The following is a 22,696-nucleotide window of genomic DNA, read 5'->3' on the forward strand; positions in this document are numbered from 1 at the left end:
AGAAGGGGGTGGGATGGGAAACCAAGGCATAGACTTCTTCTGAGCACTCAGTATGTACTGATCCCCTGCCCAGATCTTCATATAAATTACCTCATCTGAGCTTCAGGAACACCCTTCACAGAGAAGGACTTATCATTGTTTATAGATGAGGACTTGTCCGCAGCCTGAGAACCTCCTTCAGGTCCTTATGAAAAAGTCACTTTCTCACCGAGGCCCTACCCTCTGTGCATATCCCTCTTCCTTGCTCTGCTTTCTCCTTGGAATCGATCACTATCTACCTTACTGTAGATTTCATCTATGTGTCTTGTTACTGTTTGTCTTCTTCAATGGCAACAAAGCTCCAAACAGTTGGGACTTGTTTATAATTCACCCCCGAATAAAAGGCCTAAAGCACCGCCTGGCACATAGAATGTGCTTTTGCAAGAATGGCTATCTAGCGAAGGAAGGGTGGGGCTTTGGTTCATGTCTTTCAACCTTCAAATCTTCTAGTTTTCTCACGATTCCATGTTGCACCCAGTGTGGCTCTATTTACGTGGTGCTAAAAACATCCACTGAGCTGGACTTTTGGAAAACCGTGCATGCTGGTTTTGTTGCATCACACAGACCAGCACGTCTCAATTTGCCTTCTAGGAGTGTGAATTGAGTTCTACAAGGAAAATGCCTAAGGCCAGTGAATTGGGAAGCACACCCTCTCTTGCGAAAGCTCTCTACACACTAGCAAGTTCAGAAGGGTTGAGAAATTCTGTGGCAGTAAAGAAATTTAGATTAATGTTTAATTCCATGTGGCTTCATTTTTTAGTTAAATATACTCCTTTTTTGCATAACAACTATTAATATCTTGATAAAGCAGAGCTCCATTGCTCTGTTTGAGGAGCACAGATGCAGACAACTAGCTGATACAAAAAACCCAGAAACATAGTAAATTTTAAAACCCATTCTAAATTAATTTAGAATAATTAACATATTTGTCAGTCTATCTTCTATGAAATATGAGACATCTCTTTATATAGCAAGACTTTTTTTTACATCTCAGTAAATATTTATGGTTTTCTAAAAAAAATGCTTTGTAAATAAAAAAACCTATTCCAATTGAATATTAATTTATTGTGAAGATTTGAATTCCATCATTGTATCTCTTTAAAGGTAAATCTCCCACCTGAGATCCTTTAGGGCTAGAAATTTACTCTACATTTCATCTATAGGATTATTCCTGAATAACACTGTCTAATAGAAATGTACCATGAGCCATAAATGTAATTTTAAATTACATACATATTAAATTACATTTAAATTACACAGCCATATTAAAAAAGTGAAAAGAAACAAGTGAAATCAATTTTGGTCAGGTATTTAATTTAGCCTACTGTATCTAAAATATTATTTCAATGTGTAATCAATACAAACAATTGTGAATGAGGTGTGTAGCATTCTTTTTTATTTGTACTAAGTCTTCAAGATCTAAGAGTATTTAACACTTAGAGAACATTTCAGGTGCTCAATAGCCTTACGTGGCTATGGGCTTCCACACTGGACAGCACCGTTGGAGCAGGGGTTAGCTAAGTGTATTCCAGGGGCCAAATATAGCCTGCCACCTGTAGTTGTAAATAAAGTTTTATTAGAACACGGCCTTGCACATGTCTGCAGATTGTCTATGGCTCTTTTTTTATGCTACAATGGTGGGAGTAAGTAGTTGCAACAGATAGAATGGGGCCAGCAAAGCCTAAAATATTTATTGTCTTGCCCTCTACAGAAAAAGTTTACTTACCTCTGTTCCACAGGATTTCTCTCCTTTTCATCTTCATTATGGTCACCCTCATTAAATGTCTTTGTCAGCATGCCTAATTCCATGCAACTCTGCTCTGAAGTCCCATGAGCAACTGCCCACCTTGCCAGTCCCTGCTCTTACTGACCTCTTCCATGAAGGGTACCAGCCTGCCCTGACCCTGGTCCCACCAGGCACATCTGCCCCAGAGGTGTCTGCCTGCCACTTTCTCAACAAGCAAATATGTCTGACCTTCTAGGTTCACACTTAGCTGAGTCCTAATAACACAAACAGGAATCTCCTCCATCTACATTGACCTTCTTATCTTTTTGGCATAAGAACAAATCTTTGCAAGAGCTGGTTCTGCCTATTTTTTCACCTTATTTCTCCCAACTCTCTCTCCCTTTGTTCTTCTTGCTCCAACTACACTCAACATTTTTCACTTATAAATACCAGGCTGCTCTTGCTCTGGGACTTCCTCCTTGTTCTGGTCTCTTCCTGGTTTCTCTCCCACCTCCAGTCCTGCCTAACCAAACTCCTAGTCTACCTCCAGGCTCAGCTTAAATATCACCTGCTCCAGGAAGCCTCTCTTGACTGAAACAGATGGTCCTGCTATTTTCCCCTTAGTAACCTATACTCAATAAAACTAGACAGCATATTAAAAAGCAGAGATATTACCTTGCCAACAAAGGTCCATCTAGTCAAAGCTATGGTTTGCCCAGCAGTAATGTATGGATGTGAGAGTTGGACCATAAGGAAGGCTGAGCACCAAGAATTGATGCTTTTGAACTGTGGTGTTGGAGAAGACTCTTGAGAATCCCTTGGACTGCAAAGAAACCAAACCTGTCAATCCTAAAGGAAATCAACCCTGAATATTCTTTGGAAGGACTGATGCTGAAGCTGAAGCTCCAGTACTTTGGCCACCGACTCACCGAAGAGCCGACTCATTAGAACAGACCCTGATGTTGGGAAAGATTGAAGGCAGGAGGAGAAGGGGACAACAGAGGATGAGCTGGTTGGATGGCATCACCAACTCGATGGACTTGAGTCTGAGCAAGCTCTGGGAGATGGTGAAGGACAGGGAAGCCTGGCATGCTGCAGTCCTTGGGGTCGCAAAGAGTCAGACACGACTGAGTGATTGAATGACAACAGCCCTATACTTGTCCTATGTATCGCTCACCACACTGACATAGTTCCTTAATCACTTACATGTCTGCCTTCCTAGACCAGAAACTCCATGAGGCAGGGAATGTATCTATCATGTCCACCCATCACTGTATCTTAGCACCAATACCACACCTACCTAATAGTAAGTTGCCCAATGAGTATGGAATGAATGAATGAATGATTGAATTGTGGTGCTGAACCCAGTGAATTTCTGGTATTGTCACTGAGTTCTGTATCAACCCTGGGCAGAGCCAACACTCACTTGGCTAATCAGCTGAGAAAACCATCTTTGTGGGGTGGCCTGGTCACACAGAAGCTTCAGAAGCATCTTCTGCCAGTCATTTGCTATGCTCTCCAGGTTGGCTCACTGTGGTCATAGAATATGTCTCTGGCCACTGCATCTGCTCAAGGAGAGGTGAGAGGTATCCCCTGTGCCCACTGGGGACACAGGGACAGTGACAGTCACACCCAGGATATCCCTTGCTAGTTAAGTTGGAGGTGGCTGTGTGCCTGTGTGCATGTATGTATGTGCATGTGTATGTTTATGGAGGAAGGGGACAGGGTTTGAGAAAGGCATCCTCCTTATGAGCTCTTGTCACACTGCATTTTCTTGTTCTTTTAAATTTTTTATTTTGTATTGGGAGTGTAGCTGGTTAACAGTGTTGTGATAGTTTCAGGTGGATGGCAAAGGGACTCAGTCATACATATGCATGTATCTATTCTCCCTCAAACTCCCCTCCCATCCAGGCTACAACATAACATTGAGCAGAATTCCCTGTGTTATATGGTAGGACCCTGTTGGTTATTCATTTTAAATACAGCAGTGTGTACATGTCCATCCCAAACTCCCTAACTTTCCCTTCCTCCCATCCTTCCCCTCCGGCAACCATCAACCCTGCATTTTTGAAGGCTCAGCAGCACTTCCCAACGTCTTCCCATCATAGCACACACAGGAATCGGTAATAATCATTGTCAGGTATGTGTGAGTTCAGGGCTGAGGCTGTTGGTGCCTGTGGGGGGTATCCACCTCTGCCCCTCCAGATCCTCTCTCCACCCTCTCCAGCCCTGCCCTGTGTCCTGGAAGGCTGATCAGTATGGGCAAGCAACATCAGTGTCACATGGACCGACCGCCCTGTCCCATGGCATCCTTGTCCCTTTCCCACCTGCCTCCATTGGCTGCCCTCTGGGAGAGAGAGACAAGGCATCCCTGGATACTTTGGGATGCATGGGGCCCATGGTTTCAAACAGTTTTGTCCTTGTAAATTATGCTAAACAAACCACATTAAAAAAAAAAGTTTGTTGAGGATTAACAAACGTCTAATGAATTCAAATCAGTGACATAATAGAGCTGGGTAAATATATTTTAAGTAATCAGCATGGAAGATTACTGACAGAACGTGACTATTGAATCTTAATTAAAATTGTATTCTGAGAACTGTCACTTAATATATTACTCTCATATAGCCAACAAAAAGCAGCTTAAACCCCAAGTTGGGAGGGAGGTGAGAGGAACAGGGTGAATAATAGGCAATTAGTGCACACCCTAGGGGCAGAGGGCTCTCTCTTTTGAGAAGGGATTTTAGCAAATGCTAGAAGGAGCAACCCAGGTCCCTCTTAGCATCTCGGAATGGTGTAGGTGGTGGAGGGGACCACGGAGAGATGGAGATTAGGAGTAGAAGGCTGGGATCAGGAACAAAGAAGCTGATGAAAGCAGGCAGGAGGGGCCATAGGATTATTTGTGGGCAAAACTGAGAAAGGTGCGTGGGGATCCGAAGGAGGCTGTGAAATGGATGCTGGTATCAAATGTCAGAATCAGCCTTCATGGGAAGAATCCATCTGCAAGGGAGCCAGACCTTGTCTGCTCAGAATGTCTATGAGCCAGGACTTGCGGAGGGGAGGGGTGAATTAGGGAAGTTGCCAGAGAAACAGAGGCGATGAGCTGGAGAGGAAGAGAAACAGTCTCCTCTGGACCTACAGTGCCTGAGAAAATCAGCACGGCTCTAGGAGTTTACCCAGGATAGGAACGGTGTCTCCTCTCTCCTTCCCTAGGTTCTGCACTTGGTTTTCACAACTCTGCAAGGTGAGTGCTAAGCCTGGTCCAACGGTGCTCTTGTGTAATTAGAAAAAGGTGTCCCCACTGGGTGTTTGGAGAGCTCCTTAGCTGAGCAGGCTTGTCCAGTGAGCAACCTGCCCTTCCATACCTGACGATCTGAGTATTGCTACCCCTATTTTAACCACCAGGAAGTGAGGTTCAAACAGGTTTGGACCTGCCCAAACTCTCCCAGCTCCCCCAAGAAGAATCACAGTTTGAACTCAGGAGAGTCTGGCTCCGGGCCATCATAATAGTAGAAGAGGAAAGAGAAGAACCTGATAGAGAAGAGACACTTGAGAGGCTTCCACGTGCCTGGTGTACACAGAAACTGGCTGCCTCTACTACGAGATTGCTTAGTAACCTGGGACGTCCCAGCTGTTCAACTAAATTTGGGCACTTGAGTTTCCTGCTTGGGGAGGGGCCTGGAAGGAAGGTTGGTGTTCTCAGAAGCCGAGGTCTCATTGGCTCAGGAAGACCCACCTGTCAGGCCCAGCGGTAGTGAGTCACACACACACACACACACACATACAATGCACGCACACAATTAAATATACTGGCAATGAATTTACAGTTATGGAACGAGGCTGGTGGTTTGTAATCAGAATCTCCAGATGGGATTTTACATTTAAAACAAAAGGGAAAAAAGAAAGATGAGGACAGAAAGGGGAAAGCTAAGGGACATGGTAGACATGGTGGCATAAAATGAAAGTTCCCCTTCCTTCACTTGATATGGAGACCACAGACTTCCCTCCCCCACTTCCCTCAGCCCCTGGGCCTTGCTTCCCCATCAGAACCACCTCAAGCTGTTCCAGACAGAAGAGGCAACATTTAGCAGATGGCTGGCACGATATATGTGATATCTCTCCACCCCGATTTCCATTTAAAAGATACCTTAGCAACCAGCCGAGGAACCACCCGCCCCTGGAGCCTGTAAATCAAGTAAGATGCCTGTCTCTGCTTCAGGTAAAAAGAAATGGCCCCTCCAGGGTGCTCCAGGCTGATGGGAAAGTGTGAATTAATAAGAGTGGGAGGGGTTTGAATCTGCTAGGAGAGGCCTGCATCTCACCCTCACAGAGAGCTGGCTGCTCCCCATAAATCACACCACTCAAGACAGCCCTGAAGGGACTGACTCTGGAGCCAGGGAACTGGAAAAGGAAACTTGATTTCCAGACATGGACTTCCAGAAGACGCTGCTTCTCTGGTCTAGGAGTTGCCAGGTGGTGACCCTGCCCCCAGCCTGGTGTGTGGTTCCAGTTTGAAGCTTCCAGCCCTGCCCTTGCCCCATCGCCAGCACCGCCACCTTCCAGGCCATCCAGAAGTAACAGTTTGGGGCTTCTTCTAAGGGTAAGAAAAATGAGTTATTATCAGAGAACTGATATTTCCCATTCCCCTCTCTGATGCTGCCTTGTATAGGAATCCTTCTAGAACCTTAAGAAAGAAGGGAGGGGGCAAGTTCAATGAATGTGTTGGAGAAGAAGATAGCTCCTGACTTCAGAGATCTCTTTATCTGATGGGGGAGGCATAGTCTTTGACCTCATGCTAAGCTGCTTCAGTCATGGCTGACTCTGCAAACTCATGGACTATAGCCTACAAGGCTCCTCTGTCCTTGGGATTCTCCAGGCAAGAATACTGAAGTGGGTTGCCATGCCCTCCTCCAGGGTATCTTCCTGACCCAGGGATCGAACCTGCATCTTTTATGTCTCTTGCAATGGCAGGCAGGTTCTTTACCACTGGCTCCACCTGGGAAGTCCAGTCTTTGACCTCAGGCAGCTTCAATTTTGATATTGGAATCACAGCTTCTAGTCTAAAGAGAGAGAAGGGGAGAGAGAGAGAGAGACAGAAAAAGTGAAATCCCCAAGGGATTCCTCTGCCCTTGGAAGGTCCAAGTTCCACGGCTGCAGAAAGACACCCACACAGGATGGGCAAAAATGTTCCCTGTGCTGTCCCCAGGCAAGGCCACAGAGACAGAAACCACATCCTGACTCCCGGGACTGCGTCATAAACTAGCTGGAAAGAGCGGTCTTAGATAGCAGAGGTAACAGGAAAGAAAAGGGGAAATGGAATCTAAAACATCCGAGGGCAGATTGAGCCCATTTAGATTCTGTGTAAACTTCTATTGTGCAAGGTAAGCAGTTGTTACGGTAAGTAAGTTATTAAGCTCAGAACTGCTTCCTCTCTGTTCTGGGTGACAGCCCTCTGCCTCCGTGTTAAAGCATCCTCGGTAGCTTTTATTGTATTGCAGTGTAATTATGTGTTTCCCTGTCTTCTACCCCATTCACCTGGGAACCTCTTCTTGGCAGGAACTGTATTTTGTTCAGTTCTGAATCCCCAGTAGCAAGGCCAGTACCTAGTACAGAGCAGGCACCAGGGACGATTGAGGAGAGAAGGAATGAATGAATGACCAAATGAATGGATGGATGACTGCTCCAGCATATACCTGGGCACCTTCGATGCTCTATTCACGCCCTCTTACTGCAAGAGTGTGCTCACTCCCATCGGGCAGGCCAGGCAGGCTGGGGCAAATTCATGCCCTGGAGAGCAGACCCCCAACCAAGGCCAGCAAGGGGGATGAAGGATAAACCCCTCAGCTTCTTCACTGGTTGGGTGGGGCCACTTCAAAGCATGTTCTGCACAGTCTCCTTCAGGTCCCCAGTGAGAATGAGCCCTGGGGCCCTTCGCAGTAACTTGCTTCTTACACATCCTGTCCTGGGTGTGTCCCCCTCCTTATCTCACCTCCTACCCATCTTCCTTTTTTCCGGGTGCCCTGTCGTCATGGGCCGCATAAACCACTTATACTCAAATCCTTGTTTCAAGTCCATTTCTGGGGAATCCAGCCCAGGAGACACTTCTTAATTATAACTCTCAGGATTTAAGATACCCACTGAGCCTGGACCATTGGGAATAAAAAAAAAAAGTTGATCCAAAAGCCATGTACATTCTTGTCAAAGACTGACACAAACAGGCCACTCACTCAAGGAAAGGGACTTTTAGTTGCCACGCAAATGGTTGGTATTGAGAGTTGAATGGAAAAATGTCTTCTCCCCAATGTAGTCACAACCGGGGTTGTGGAACACTAGTCCTCTTTTGTCTTGAGATCTGTGTGAGCCAATATGCGGATGAGTGTGTGTGCGTGGTGAGTGTTTATGTGTGAATGAAGAAGACCTGTGAACGGAGGGGTGTGGAGTGTGAGTGGAGAGGTGTGTGTATGTGTGAAGAAGCGGGCGTGTCTGACTGAATGTGCCTTTGTGTGTGAGAGAGGCGGCGTCGCATGAATGGAGGTGATGACTGAGAGAACTTGTGTGCTTCGTGAATGGAGGGCTGTGTGGGTGAAGGAGGGCCTGGTTTTACGAATGAGGGCCTGGATGTGAATGAGGCTGTCTGCGAGGAGAGGGTGTGTGAGGCGAGCTTATTCGTTCGGCTTTGATAGGGACAAATACTGTTTTGTGGGCGTGTTGTCAACTATGAATGCATTAATCTCCATGGTTGCCTGTGATCTGGCCCTGCTTAGGGGACACAGACAGCCCACAGGGCTGGCAGCTCACAACAGCAGTTTAGGCCTCGGCCTTCCTCCCCATAATCCTCCTGTCAGCGTCCACTCCAGCCCTCAGGTGTGAGTGTGTGGGGGCTCTGGTTTCACACAGAGATTTTGTGCTTTGGTTCAGTCATGACTTTCAAGACTCTCCCTTTGTGATAACCCCTTCCCCCATTTCAAGCATCTTTTTGATTCTGTCACCTGAAGCCTCAAGCAAGGCTTCAGCTTTCAGAACCTGGGGGGCCTGCTTCCTTTGTACCTCAGAGGTGGAGTGTGGAGAATGTGGATACACAGGGATGCACTTCTAGTCAATCCAGTCTTTCAGTCCTAGCTCTCTCTCCCAAGGACTTCTTCAGCAGATTCACATCCAATGACCCAGTCTGCCATTTTAGCCCTTTCATTCGTCTCTGCTCTAAATCACAGAGCATCCCCAGGTTCACTGACTCACCAGCACCACCCTCAAGTACCCCTAGCCTCTCCCTAGTTCCCACACTCAGGGGAGCAAACGGAGTGTGTGGTCCCCTCTAGGACCTTGGTGATGAAGGGAGCAGTGGGGTGGATAATTCAAAGCGGCAGATAATCCAAAACTCATTTCCATTTGGCTGGGGAATGTTCACTCTATGATTTACTCTCCTCATTATGTTTGGCTCTGGCTAAAATTAAAATTGGCTTTTCTTCTTCAAGCCACCCAGGCTACAATGTAGGCAACGGTGGAATAGCACTGAAGTTTAGTCCAGCTAGGGAACTTAATTATAGACTAACATCTGACTAGGATATCAGCCTTGAAGGTCAGTAGAAGTAGGGGTTGGATTTCACTCAGCAGACTGGGCTTCTTGAGGCAGGGGTGAGTCTCCTCTCAGACTGGGGCTTCCTGAGGGGCAGGGCTCTATCTCCCCTCAGATTGGGGCTCCCTGAAGGGCAGGACTGTGTCTCCCTTCAGACTGGGGCTCCCTGAGGGCAGGACTGTGTCTCCCCTCAGACTGGGGCTCCCTGAGGGCAGGGCTGTGTCTCCCCTCAGATTGGGGCTCCCTGAGGGGGCAGGACTGTGTCTCCCCTCAGACTGGGGCTCCCTGAGGGCAGGGCTGTCTCTCCTCTCAGCCTGGGGCTCCCTGAGGGCAGGGCTGTGTCTAGCATCTGCCCACAGTTCTTCCTTCGGGATGAGGATTATTAGCAGTGTCCTCCTCCTCCTCACAGCCCCCTCTCCTCTCCCCACCCTGGGAAGCCGAGGTGAGGGTCCAGCCTCCCTGCAGCAGCCCTTCCCCACAGGTCCACGGCTGGGCCTCACAGGGGCTGCCCGCCGGCATTATATCATGGAAGCTCACAGGCTGCTCTGAGCAGGCCACTGTCTCATTGCGCAGGCCTGTGGTTACGACCCTTCCTTGCTATTGTGCATTTGGTACAACATCGAGCATAGCATGTTTAATCTTGGACTCCTAATAACACCTCTGATTATTCAAATAAAAAGAATTTAGGCAATCAAATTGGCTTGATGGGCGTTTATTTGGTTATTTGTGGGTAGTAGGGAGGGGGCTGCTGCAACGGGGGACACAGTTACAAAGGATTCCCATGCTGCCACCTCCAATGTCCGCTCTTTAATTGGCCTTGGGACAGAATCCTCATCACCTGTTGGCCAACCTAGACTCACAAGGTGACACATGAAAGCAAGAGGACTTTTCAGTGGGGGCTACCTTTGCTAACCCTAACCCCACAAATTCCCTCAGCAGACATAGGTCTTGAGAAGAAGTCTCGCTAGAGAAAAGGCCTGCTAGACTGTCCTGTGTCACATGCCCCAGGCGAGCCGCGCTACAGGGGCAGGAGGGGTGGTGAGGCAGGGCTGTCCAGCCCTTCAGGGTGGGTGGCCATGTGGGGTGCCAGGCCTGTATGCCCTCTCCACCTCTCTGCAAACTCCTCCTCACAGTCCAGGTCTAGCTCAAGCCCCTGAGGCTTCTTCCCACTTTATGAAAAGCACCCTCTGTGCCCTCCCATTTCTGAAAAGAAGGGACAAAGAGACATCAGTTAGGGAGAATAGATGATAGAATCGAAGATGTACTTAAGGGATGTTTCATGAAGCGACTATTTACAGAGGTGTGGGCAGGGTTAGATGTGGGTTCGATCCCTTGGTTGGGGAGATCCCCTGGAGAAGGGAATGGCAACCCACTCCAGCATTCTTGCCTGGAAAAATCCCATGGACAGAGGAGCCTGGCGGGCTATAGTCCATGAGGTTGCAAAGAGTTGGACACAACTGAAGCGACTGAGCATGCACATATGGGCAGGGTTAAGGAATCCCAAGAGGGGTGATGAGGCCCCCAGGGGCTGGCAACTGAGGGGGGGGGGCTTGTCAAACGCTTTTACCCCTGGCCTGAAGGGGTGAAGGCAGAGGGCAGTTCCCAGAACCCGTGCAGGGTTACAGCCACGGGAGAGAGACAGGGATGGATACAACCCACTGACCCAGCAACCAAATGCAGGAAGCCAGAGGACAAAGGATACTGGAGGAGGCAGTTCACATAGGCTGGCCTCCCGGGTCACAGGGCAGGGCAGATAAACAGGGAAAGTTCACTTGGAGCAGCAGATGGAAAAAAAATCTGCACACACAGAGAGAGCCTTCTCTCTTGTCAACTTTCCCAGTGAGCTGTTGGATAATAAAAGTACTTGTAAGTGTAAGGAGAACCGGGAGGAAAAGGAGGAAGGGGAGAAAGAGGAGAGAGACATGAATCCATTGGAAACAATAAACCCCACAGACTCAAGGGCAGTAAATATGAATTCAATTTGCTTTTGCCATTTACACAGCCCAGCCTTCTTAAGCGCTGACAGGCTGATCAGATAAAAGTCGCTATTGCCACCAGGATGGCACATTTAAATTTTTATTGCAAACACCAGGCTCCATTACCCTGGGATTTGCTCTCTGCATTCCTAATGTTGTCTTTCTTCATGTCGGAATAGGAGCACTCTGGCTCCCAGGGGCAGACTAATTCGGCAGGAAGAGTTCGGTGCAGGAGTTCTGAGACCTGGGTCCCATCCTGGCCCTGCCCGGGGCTTCAGCAAGCTGCCTCTCCTCTGCAGGCTTCAGTTTCCTCATCTGGGCAATTTGGCTGGATGGTGTGGGGGAGAGGGGGTGTGAGGGGTCGTCTATTCAAATCCATTTCCTGCCCCAGCCTGGTGCGATCTGGGTGGGGAGCAAAGGAGACTCAGACCAGCTGAGCACCCTAGCCCATTCCTAACCTGGTCCCTTCCTCACATGTGGGAAATGAGAGACCTTGGCTGCCTCCCTCTCCATCCTAATGTCTGAAAATCTCAAAGAACATCTCTTTTTCCTTTATTTTTTTCTGTTTGCAGACTCATCTCTCCCTCCCCTTTACCTCCTTCCTTTTCTTCCTGCTCCTCTTTCTCGCACAATCCTCCATCCTTCCCAAGCTCCCTCTGCCTGTATGCTTCATCCTCTCCTTCCTTTCTCCCTTGGCCTCCTCTCTGGAGATATTGGAATCGAGATCTGGAATGGTACAGTCAATCCCTCCCCACTATGACCTTCCACCCACCCCTACAGACAGGGGGATGAGCCTGATCCCGCAGCAAGGGCTCAGTCGTTCCATCAGGCTTCCGTGGAGCACCTGCTCTATGTGGCAAGCAGGGCATGGGGATGAGGGTGGACAGAGTCAGATGGGATATCTCCCCTCTCTTCAAGAGGAGCTTACACACACATACTTGGATAACTGGGAGCCACCAGAAGAGGGGAGTGTGTAGAGCGCAACCGGTACTTTACACATGGCATCTCAGTTAAACCATTTCCCACTGCAATACTATTTACCCATTTTACAGGGGGAGAAACTGAGGCTTGGGAAGCTTCTATAACTTGCACAATGACTGAAGACAAAAGGCAGAGCTGTAATTTCAGTCCAGATACGCCCTACCCTTCCACGGATGGCACTGTCCTCACAGAATTCTTCAGAAGACATCCCTCCTAACTAGAGTGATGGAATCCCCCTTGGAGGAAGGGGCGTAAACTGTGGTCTTGAAGGATGGGTGATAGGATATCAACAACTAAGGCTGATTCTCTTAGGGAGACTATCCTAGAAGAACAAAGAATCACGGTACTCAATAGACTGGAGGATTTACTGAAGCTGGGTAATTACAGAAACCTTTTAAAAGGAAGGTGCTTCTGAAGGCCCCAGTTTGAGAAGCACTGTGGTTAGAAGCTGGACTTGGAGGCACGTGGATTCCAGAGTCCAGCCCGGCCCCATGAAGGGCCAAGGGCTACCGTTCACAAGCTGCGTGACCTTGGGCAAGTTGCTTCCCCTCCCACTACCTCAGTGTGCACATCTGTAAACCTGGATGATCTCACAGAGTTGTGAACGCTGACTGGGTTCCCCCATGTCAAACACCTCAGCAGGGCCACGCAGAGTGAAATCTCCTGTGTCGCCCGCTATAATTCTTCTGGGGATTGTCTTTAAGTCACAACTGGATGTTTTCTTAGGTTGCTACTAAAATCAAAAACTAAAAGGTAAAACAAATTCATAGAACTCAGCACCCCCAGGGGACCTCAGCCACTAGTTTAAGAAATCTAGTCACTGTAGGTTCCATGGGAGGAGTTAAGGCCAGGAAAGCTGGGGTCTAGGAGCAATAACTGAATCTTCCTCCAACCCAGCTGCTCGGATTCCAGGGTTAGGCTTGAGGGTTGCTTTGGATGGAGCATGCCTCCAGCCCAGGGAAAATGTAGCCAGAAATGAAGAGAGAGTAATTTTTTTTTTTTTAAGTGAAGGAAAGAGTCTTCAAAGGCAAAAGTGCTTAGAACCTATGAAAGTCATAATGAAGCTCTGCTCAGAGTATTTTATGGCCACTCACTATGGGGCCATAGAGAAAGTGTCCCCGCCTCTCCTCTCTTCTCACTCCAGGCTTCTTGGTAATTCCATCCCCAGCCTGTTTCTTGATAGCAGTGACCCCACCAGAACAGCAGCCCCATGCTCTGTTCATTAGGCTTCCATCATTTAAGTGTTGTGCACATATTTATTGTCCTAAATCATTAAGCAGCTATAAATTTATTGAGCACCTGCTGTGCTGGGCACCATACAGATTTCTCAATAAACAGTTCCCTCCTGTCCTCTGGGAAACTGCAATCTACTAAAGGCAAGACAGAAAGAGCCAGCCCTGAGAGAAGAGGGAGAGGTGTGCCTGGCAGAGAACAAATGACAGAAGCAAAATCTGCCCTGTCTCCTCCTCACCCTGCAACTCACCCAGAAACAGGGGCTGTGTCTTCCCTCAGACCAGGGCTCCCTGAGGATAGGGCTGTGTCTTCCCTCAGACCAGGGCTCCCTGAGGATAGGGCTGTGTCTCCCCTCAGACCAGCGCTCCCTGAGGATAGGGCTGTGTCTCCCCTCAGACTGGGGCTCCCTGAGGCGGGGCTGTGTCTCCCCTCAGACTGGGGCTCCCTGAGGCGGGGCTGTGTCTCCCCTCAGACCGGGGCTCCCTGAGGGCAGGGCTGTGTCTCCCCTCAGACTGGGGCTCCCTGAGGGCAGGGCTGTGTCTCCCCTCAGACTGGGGCTCCCTGAGGCGGGGCTGTGTCTCCCCTCAGACCGGGGCTCCCTGAGGGCAGGGCTGTGTCTCCCCTCAGACCAGCGCTCCCTGAGGATAGGGCTGTGTCTCCCCTCAGACTGGGGCTCCCTGAGGCGGGGCTGTGTCTCCCCTCAGACTGGGGCTCCCTGAGGCGGGGCTGTGTCTCCCCTCAGACCGGGGCTCCCTGAGGGCAGGGCTGTGTCTCCCCTCAGACCGGGGCTCCCTGAGGGCAGGGCTGTGTCTCCCCTCAGACTGGGGCTCCCTGAGGGCAGGGCTGTGTCTCCCCTCAGACTGGGGCTCCCTGAGGCGGGGCTGTGTCTCCCCTCAGACCGGGGCTCCCTGAGGGCAGGGCTGTGTCTCCCCTCAGACCAGCGCTCCCTGAGGATAGGGCTGTGTCTCCCCTCAGACTGGGGCTCCCTGAGGCGGGGCTGTGTCTCCCCTCAGACTGGGGCTCCCTGAGGCGGGGCTGTGTCTCCCCTCAGACCGGGGCTCCCTGAGGGCAGGGCTGTGTCTCCCCTCAGACCGGGGCTCCCTGAGGGCAGGGCTGTGTCTCCCCTCAGACTGGGGCTCCCTGAGGGCTGGTCTGTGTCTCCCCTCAGACTGGGGCTCCCTGAGGACAGGGCTGTGTCTCCCCTCAGACTGGGGCTCCCTGAGGGCTGGTCTGTGTCTCCCCTCAGACTGGGGCTCCCTGAGGCGGGGCTGTGTCTCCCCTCAGACTGGGGCTCCCTGAGGGCTGGTCTGTGTCTCCCCTCAGACTGGGGCTCCCTGAGGCGGGGCTGTGTCTCCCCTCAGACTGGGGCTCCCTGGGGCAGGGCTGTGTCTCCTCTCAGCAAATGGGGCTCCCTTGTACCCAAATCCTATACTTCACTATCATGATAATAACTCTTCATGAACACTCTGTTAATGCTTCTTTCGTGCAATAAATGAACACCTGGGACTTCCCTGGTGGTCCAGTGGTTAAGAATCTGCCTTGCAATGCAGGGGATGCAGGTTTTATCCCTGGTCGGAGAACTAAGATCCCACTTGCTGTGAAGTAACTAGTCCACAAGCCACAACTACTGAGTCCTGATGCCACAACTAGAGGGTTTGTGAGACACAGTGAAAGGTTCCACAAGACGCACTGAAGATCCCAAGTGCCACCACTAAGACCCAACACAGCCAAATAAATAAAAGAAAAGAAAAAGAACTGAATACCCAATTGACCTTTTCATTAATCTCAAGCTCAGCATTCTCCCAGTTCGTGCATCTGTCTCCCCCATGTAAATGTGGGCATTCGTTAGATTTAAAGTTACTGTGATGTTATGATGTTAACTTCAGATTCAGAAGTGAGCCTCACCTTCAGTGTCTCTTCTTTCCCCAAACTTGGCTCCCTGTAGCATCATCTTAGGCACAGTTGTCACTGTCTGTTGATGCCTTCTCCCACCTGAACTAATTGGGGACCTGTGCTTAGAGAATCTTGAAAAAGTTTGTCCTTAAATTGGTATGTTTCTCAGAAGGCCAATGACTTGAATGTGGCTTCAGTAATTCTTACTCTTCAGCACTTGAAATGTACATGACACCATCACCATCATCAATATCATGTATCATGATCTAATGGTGAACACTTTAGAGTAATCATTACTCTTTTACAGATGAAGCAAGTGAGACTCAGAGAGTTGTCTAGGTGACTTGCCAAGTCCTCCTCTTAGTCAGTGGCCGCTGGTCCTTCTGGGTTGACAAAATGAGAGTTTTGTCAATATTGTCAGTCTCGGGACCCTAGGACTCACTCATTCTCCAGGAGAGCCAACCAACAAAATGCAGATGGGCTGTAGCCCAACACTCAGCACAATCACTTTATTATCAAACACTTAACTGAAGGAGAATGGGGAGCTCATCTCAGAATTTCAGGGTGGGGGTTCCCTGCCCCAACATGTCAAAGGTCAGAGTGCTCCCAGAATTTGAGCTCAAGTATATGAGAGGTCCAGGGGCTGGTTGTTCCTGAGTGGTATCCTTCCTACTGGTCTTAGTGGGAGAGTTCGAATCACACCATCACTTGGCCTCAGGCTTCAGGGGGGCTGCCAACACAGGGCAAGGATTCACACCTTCCTGCTATGAATTGGAGAAGTGGATCAGTACTCAGGTGAAGCAGTAAGTTTTACATTTTCCTGTAAACCTTGGAGGTTCAGTGTTCAGCAAGCCAGTGCTCCTTTTGAGATCCCAATTCAGGTAAGGTTAAAAAAATCATTATTCTGATAAATTAGGGGATCAGAGTGAACTTGAAGCTAAGGGGGAGCCATCCTTGTTGCCGTGTGACCACAGTCAACCATGGCTAGCCTACTAACCTCTGTTGCCTCAAATGTACATGGGAGAGGAGTTTGGGAGCAAGGCGATCTCTGAGTCCTCTTCCACACCTAACCTTTCCTAAGCCTATTCTTGCTGCAAGACTTTAAAAGAGCAAATAAATCAACGGTTAAACTATTAATGGCTGATTAGGTTAACTGAGAATTCTGCACTGCCTTAACCAAGGGACTGAGTCTCTAATGAAATATCAGGCATTATCCCCTGACTTTGGGGAGTGGTATTTGGTGAGACTGCAAGGCTGAAGGGAGTCTAATCATTTCTCCTAATTCACATCACATAAGTGCCTCCCATCTTTTGACAGAAAACAGAGCCAGAAAGGACAAATGCCTGTGGCTTATGTTCTCATGAAGAGCTAAGGAGATTGGATGGAGGCTGCTTAGATAAGTAAAGGAGAACTCAGCCTACTTTGCTGAAGGAAGGAAGCAGGGCAACTTCCTTCTGTAGTTGAGTGGAGGAGTAGTGGGGAAGTCAGGTTGGAGAGCTGAGAGGGCGATCAAATCAGTCAGCTCTTTCTTGATACCCAGCATTGTGCATTTCCTCCATGCAGTGACAGTATGGAGCCTCCTAGCTCTATAGTTATTATCAGTTGTCTTCTAAGATCCATTCTCCCCTCCTCCCTAGTAAAAATTTCCAAGTGTTATTTGGCCACAAGACCATGCAGAATAAAGACTACATTTCCCAGCCTCCCTTGTATCTAGGTGTGGTCATATGATCAAATTTCATCCAATGATCTATAGACAAAACACTAGTATGTGATACCCTGAAAGTGAAAGTCATGTCCGACTCTTTGTGACCCCATGGACTATATGGTCCATGGAATTCTCCAGGCCAGGATACTGGAGTGGGTAGCCTTTCCCTTCTCCAGGGGATCTTCCCGACCCAGGAATTAAACCCAGGTCTCCCACATTGCAGGAGGATTCTTTACCAGCTGAGCCACAAGGAAAGTCCAAGAATACTGGAGTGGGTAGCCTATCCCTTCTCCAGTGGATCTTCCCAACCCAGGAATCGAACCAGGGTCTCCTGCATTGCAGGTGGATTCTTTACCAACTGAGCCACCAGGGAAGCCCTATGTGATACCCTATTGGTGTACTTTAAAAAAGGATACACCCTTCTTTGCCCCCCCACCTCTTTCCTAAGAACTGGAATGCTGATGCATGGACAGAATTTGAGCAGCTATCTTGGTCCATGAACTGGCAGCCAGGTGTTGAGGATATAAAATTACAAACCAGAAGGAACCTGGGCAGCTGGTGATCATGGCACCACTAATCAGTCCTGGACTCTCTGAAGGTTTTGGCTTTTGTTTTAATTATAACTTTAAAAAATGTTTAAGACATAAGAAGTTTCAAAAATAGTAAGAGTTCCCATAGACACTTCACCCCACTTCTTCCCATGATAATATCTCACATACCCATAGTATCAATACATTTTTAAAGCAGGAACTTGACCTTATTACAGTGTAGTTCACTTGAATATAGACCATATTCCTTGCACTTTATACATGAGAGAGAAATAAACGTCTTTTTCATTTAGGCTACTTGGTTTTGTTTTTTTTATCACTCACAATGAAATCAATTTCTAACTGATATAATTTCCAAAAGGTATAGATGGCATCCAAACTCCACCCCTGAGAAAGGCACATGATAGGCAGAAAGAGCTGGTCCAGATACAGGGAACAACCAGACAACCTTCAGGGAAATGTGGAGAAGTCCTTTTAAACAGTGGAAAGCATAGGACTATCCAGCCATCTTCCTTTGATGGTGCTGGTGAACAGACTGTCCTCTCCCACCTCCTTGCTCCACCACTGCCCTCGGCAGGCATCCCTGTCCCCATGCTTAAATCTATTCTTATCTTTCTCTTGCTGGATCCACCTCCACCCCCACCTCTTACCTATGCAGAGCTCTACATCCCCTGCTAATTCAGGGAGACCTGAGATGCTCATTAGTGTTGCTGGTTCCTGGCCCATCAGAGTCACATGTCAGGACAGGGAAGCGAAGGCGGGTGACATTTGTTGGTATTTTCAACTCGGGTGAAAACAAACAAATTGAACTGGAGTTAAATGTCAAAGGCTCCTGAGCATGCTGCCTGGGAGGGAGGGAGGACCATTTCCACAAGGGGACAGGCTTCTCTGTGTCCCTGAGGGGGTGTGTGTGGGCGATGCAGCTGTGTTGGAAGTCTACCAGGAAGGCTGAGAGTGGGCTGTGTTTGTCAAAGTCCACCTTCATCCCACCATGGGCTGTCTGGTTAGACATGGGCAGTCCCCCAGGGAGGACATGCATTCGTTATCCATTGCTTCATCCAGAGAATATTTACTGAGCAAGCACTCACTACATGCAAAAGACTCTACAAGAGGGGCTGAGGGGCAACTGATGATGAGACAAATATGGCTGGTCCCTGTCTCCTAGGAACAGGCCTCCCTTAGAGAGAACAGAAGGCATCTAAACATACAATGTAAGAAGAAAATGGTCATCCTCGTCAGGGGTACAATGCTCTTTGGGTTCTTGTACAAAGAGGGAAGGAGAAATCAGGGATGAATTTCAAAGGCTTTGCCACGAGGCTTGAAGGATCAACATTTAGACTTGCACGGAAGAGGGTTTAAGGGGACAATCAATTCAAAGATAACACGAGCCACGTCTACCCACATTGCTATTAGCTTTACTATCATTGTTATCCCCAAACTGGATGGAAATACACTCATGGAGCTGAACGCACATGATGTAACCCAGTAAGGAAGGGTTTCTGGGGTCCTTGAACTTATTGGAATTGTGTGCTGAATTTTGTGTAGTCAAGCACTTTTCTGGGAGGAAGATGCATAGCCTCCACCAAATTCTGCAAAGTAGAGATGATCTCCCCCTAAGTTGAACCCCTATTCTAGAAGCTGGCAAGAAATAAGGCCTTGCTGGATCTCAAACTATGGCTTGTCTAAATGGATCTACTCCATGAAGAGCAGGTTGGAGATTTCTAAATGCAGCCCTTCCTTCACAGACTCTATTCCTGAGATCTGATTTGGAGAGACTAAACCAGTTCTAGCCCTAGCCCCAGCTTGGGAAGGTGGGCAGGAGGCAGAGAACAAGGTGAGGGGGGAGTCCAGGTAGGGCCAGCTCTTCTCCAAGGAAGCAGCATCCTCTGCTTAGGTCCAGCCCTGCAGTGATTGAATTATCCACCCTTTCACTTAATGAGCATCTCTCTGGACTGGCCATGAGACCTGTGTTCAGGAGAGCAGACACTTCATTAGCAGAATTCAGTGGTGCTGTGTTGATCCTGGTTTCCTGACAATTACAAGAAGGAGCCAGAGTCCTAAGCACCATCCTTTTGTGAGCCTTGCCTCATTCAAAACATGCAAGCTCTCATCCACCCCCTAGTCTCACGTGTAGCTCTGTGTGACCAGGGGAGGCAAGAAGGCCCTTGTAGGGGACTCCAAAGTACATGAAGGCCTAATGGGGCTGTGGTTTTGGGCCTGGACCACTCTGGCTGCTGAGAGAGGATGAGGAGGCATGTCACTTCTCCCTTCCAGACTAGGAATGAGCAAGAACTGCACAGGTGGCTGGTGGATAGTCTTCTAGGAACCATCACTCCTTCATCTCGTCACTTCCAAGGGTACCTCTCCCGATGAAAATGACATTGTGGACATTCCAGGTCACCATCGGGATCACCATTATCTTCCTTGCTACATAAGGAGAAGCAGAGGCACAAGAAAGAGGCCAGGGGCATTGACGGAAAACCCTGGAAGGACGTTTAAAGTGATCAATCTTACCTCCTCTGTGAATGTCTTCTGGAAACAAAGGGTGAGACACACACCAGACTTGTTGTGTAATGTGACAGTGCATGGGTTTCCAAGGTGGCGCTAGTGGTAAAGAACCTACCTGCCAATGCAGGAGACACAGGAGATGTCGGTTCTACCCCTGGGTCAGGAAGATCCCCTGGAGGAAGGCATGGTAACCCACTCCACTATTCTTGCCTGGAGAATCCCATGGACGAGGAGCCTGGTGGGCTACGGTCCAGAGGTTTACCAAGAGTCAGAAACGACTGAACTGTCTCAGCATGCACGCACATACTTGACAGTGCAGTTGGGAGTTCTTCTAGGCCAGCCCGCTTACCATCCATGGTATCAGCTGGCCTCAAGGCCAGAGTCATGGCTTTTCAACATCATAAGTCCAAGGCCACCTAATCCTGAGTCCACCATGCCATCAGTCTGCTCCCGCAAGACCGTTAGCATGTTCCGTAAGGAATCACGTGAGCTGTCAAAGCCACAGCAGCCAGCAGTGACACCAGTCAGGATTATAACGTCCCTGTCCACACTGGTGAGCTCTGGGCCCAGCTGGACTCTCACCTCAGGGCGTCCTGGGTGTGGTAGAGAGAGGTGCACTTCCGTCTTTGGGTCTGTAGTGTGTGCAGGGAGCCTGCCCCAAATTCTCTACATCAGAAGTGAGAACTGAGGGATTAGACACAACCTGATCGTTCCTTCAGGTCCAGAAGAACTTACAGATGGGTGACAGGGGCTCTGAATGGAGCCACACAGGCCACCAACAGAAGAGAAATGACTGACGACATTAGCAAGGCTCCCTGAAGTCAACCATGAACAAAGGGAATAATCCTTCCTCCTGGCTGTTGCTGCTGTTTACTCAGTCATGTCTGACCCTTTGTGACCCCATGGACTGTAGCCCACCAGGCTCCTCTGTCCATGGGATTCTCCAGGCAAGAATATTGGAGTGGGCTGCCATTTCGTACTCCAAGGAATCTTCCTGACCCAGAGACTGAATCCACATCTCTTGCATTGGCAGGCAGATTCTTTACTACTGAGCCACCAGGGAAGCTTCCTTCTTCCCCACACCTCCCTATAGCATGGGAAGAGGAACAGATATAGAGAGAGTGAGGGAGGGATTTAGAGAGAAGGATAATATGAGAAAGAGAAAAAAGGGAGGAAGGAAGTTGAGGGGGAAGCAAGGAGAGAGAGGAAGAGAGAGGAAGAGAATTAGAAATGAATACATGGAGATTTGGAAACAGGCACACTGGCTCCCAAGGGCAGGAGGCTGGTTGTAGCTTAAGCTACCAACGCAGAAACAGGGTCCTGTTGTCAAGCACAGGCGATGAAGCCGTAGGTGATTTATTTCCCATGGGGGATGTTCCAGGCCCTGCCTCACTGTGATTCACCACTGCAGGTGGATCCAGTGAACAATCAGCCGCGCTTCCCTATGTGTGTCCTATAAGCTCCTGTCACCCTGGGAAGTCACTGATTGTGTCTGGAGCTTGGAAGGAGAAGGAAGACGGGAAAAGGAGAGGTGGAGAGTGAGGCTGTGGCAACACTGTTGAGGCGAAAGCAAGATGTGACTGGCCAGCCCCGATAGTCTCAGTGATATCCCACTACGGAGGATGGATGAAGTCTCAGCTCTCTCTAGCTTTAGGGATCTAAGAGCGAAGCATCTTTACAAACAGCACCGCCCCACCACACCCATGGCCACCACCCTTAGCAAAGCCACTCCCCCATCATAACTCCCCAGTAGTGGAAGTCCCCCCTCATTCCCTTACCCAGACAGTCACAGACATACACAACTCTCTTTGAGTCTGGCTTTCTTGTCCAGATGCTTCTTTCCTTTAGGTTCAAAATGCCCTCTTTTTTTTCCCCCCAAAGGCATTTCCCCAAGGGAAGTGTGGTCAGGACTGGGTGTTTTGCAGAAGGGCTTGAAGTTATAACTCACTGATCCTTTACAGGGTCTCTGATTTGCTGGGGGCAAGTTTCATGTCCAGGATCAGAAAGTCACTCATACTGACTATCCTCTACAGAAAACTAATGTCAAGGTTGTCACAGACATGCCAGAGCTCAAAGTCAATAGGTATGTAAGCCCCATCCATCATTCATCAGGTTCAAACATCTACTAGCCTCCCCCTGATTCGGGTTAACCCTCAGTCCCCATGAGCTTTTGTGTTTGACTAACTCTCTGCTCCATCTCATCTTGTTAGGAGTGACCCTGTTCAGCTGGGATGCTCCAGACCAAGAGGACGGACTTCCAGATCCAGTGGGCAGGTAAAAAGTCAGAACTTCATTGCTTTAAAACTCCCTCAATATCTAATGTTCTCAACCTTATCCATAATTAAGAAAATGCAAACAAAAACATCTGACTATCATCTTCCATTGAGAGGGTGATAAAGACTGTTAATATCCAGTGCTGTGAGGCTATAGGCAAATAAGCACAACCACTGTTGGGTTGGTGGGGAGAGGGGGTGCAAATTAGGATAGATTTCCTGGAAGACACTTTGGCAATAC

Source organism: Dama dama, chromosome 7 (assembly GCF_033118175.1).
Source record: "Dama dama isolate Ldn47 chromosome 7, ASM3311817v1, whole genome shotgun sequence".
NCBI classification, from domain to species: Eukaryota; Metazoa; Chordata; class Mammalia; order Artiodactyla; family Cervidae; genus Dama; species Dama dama.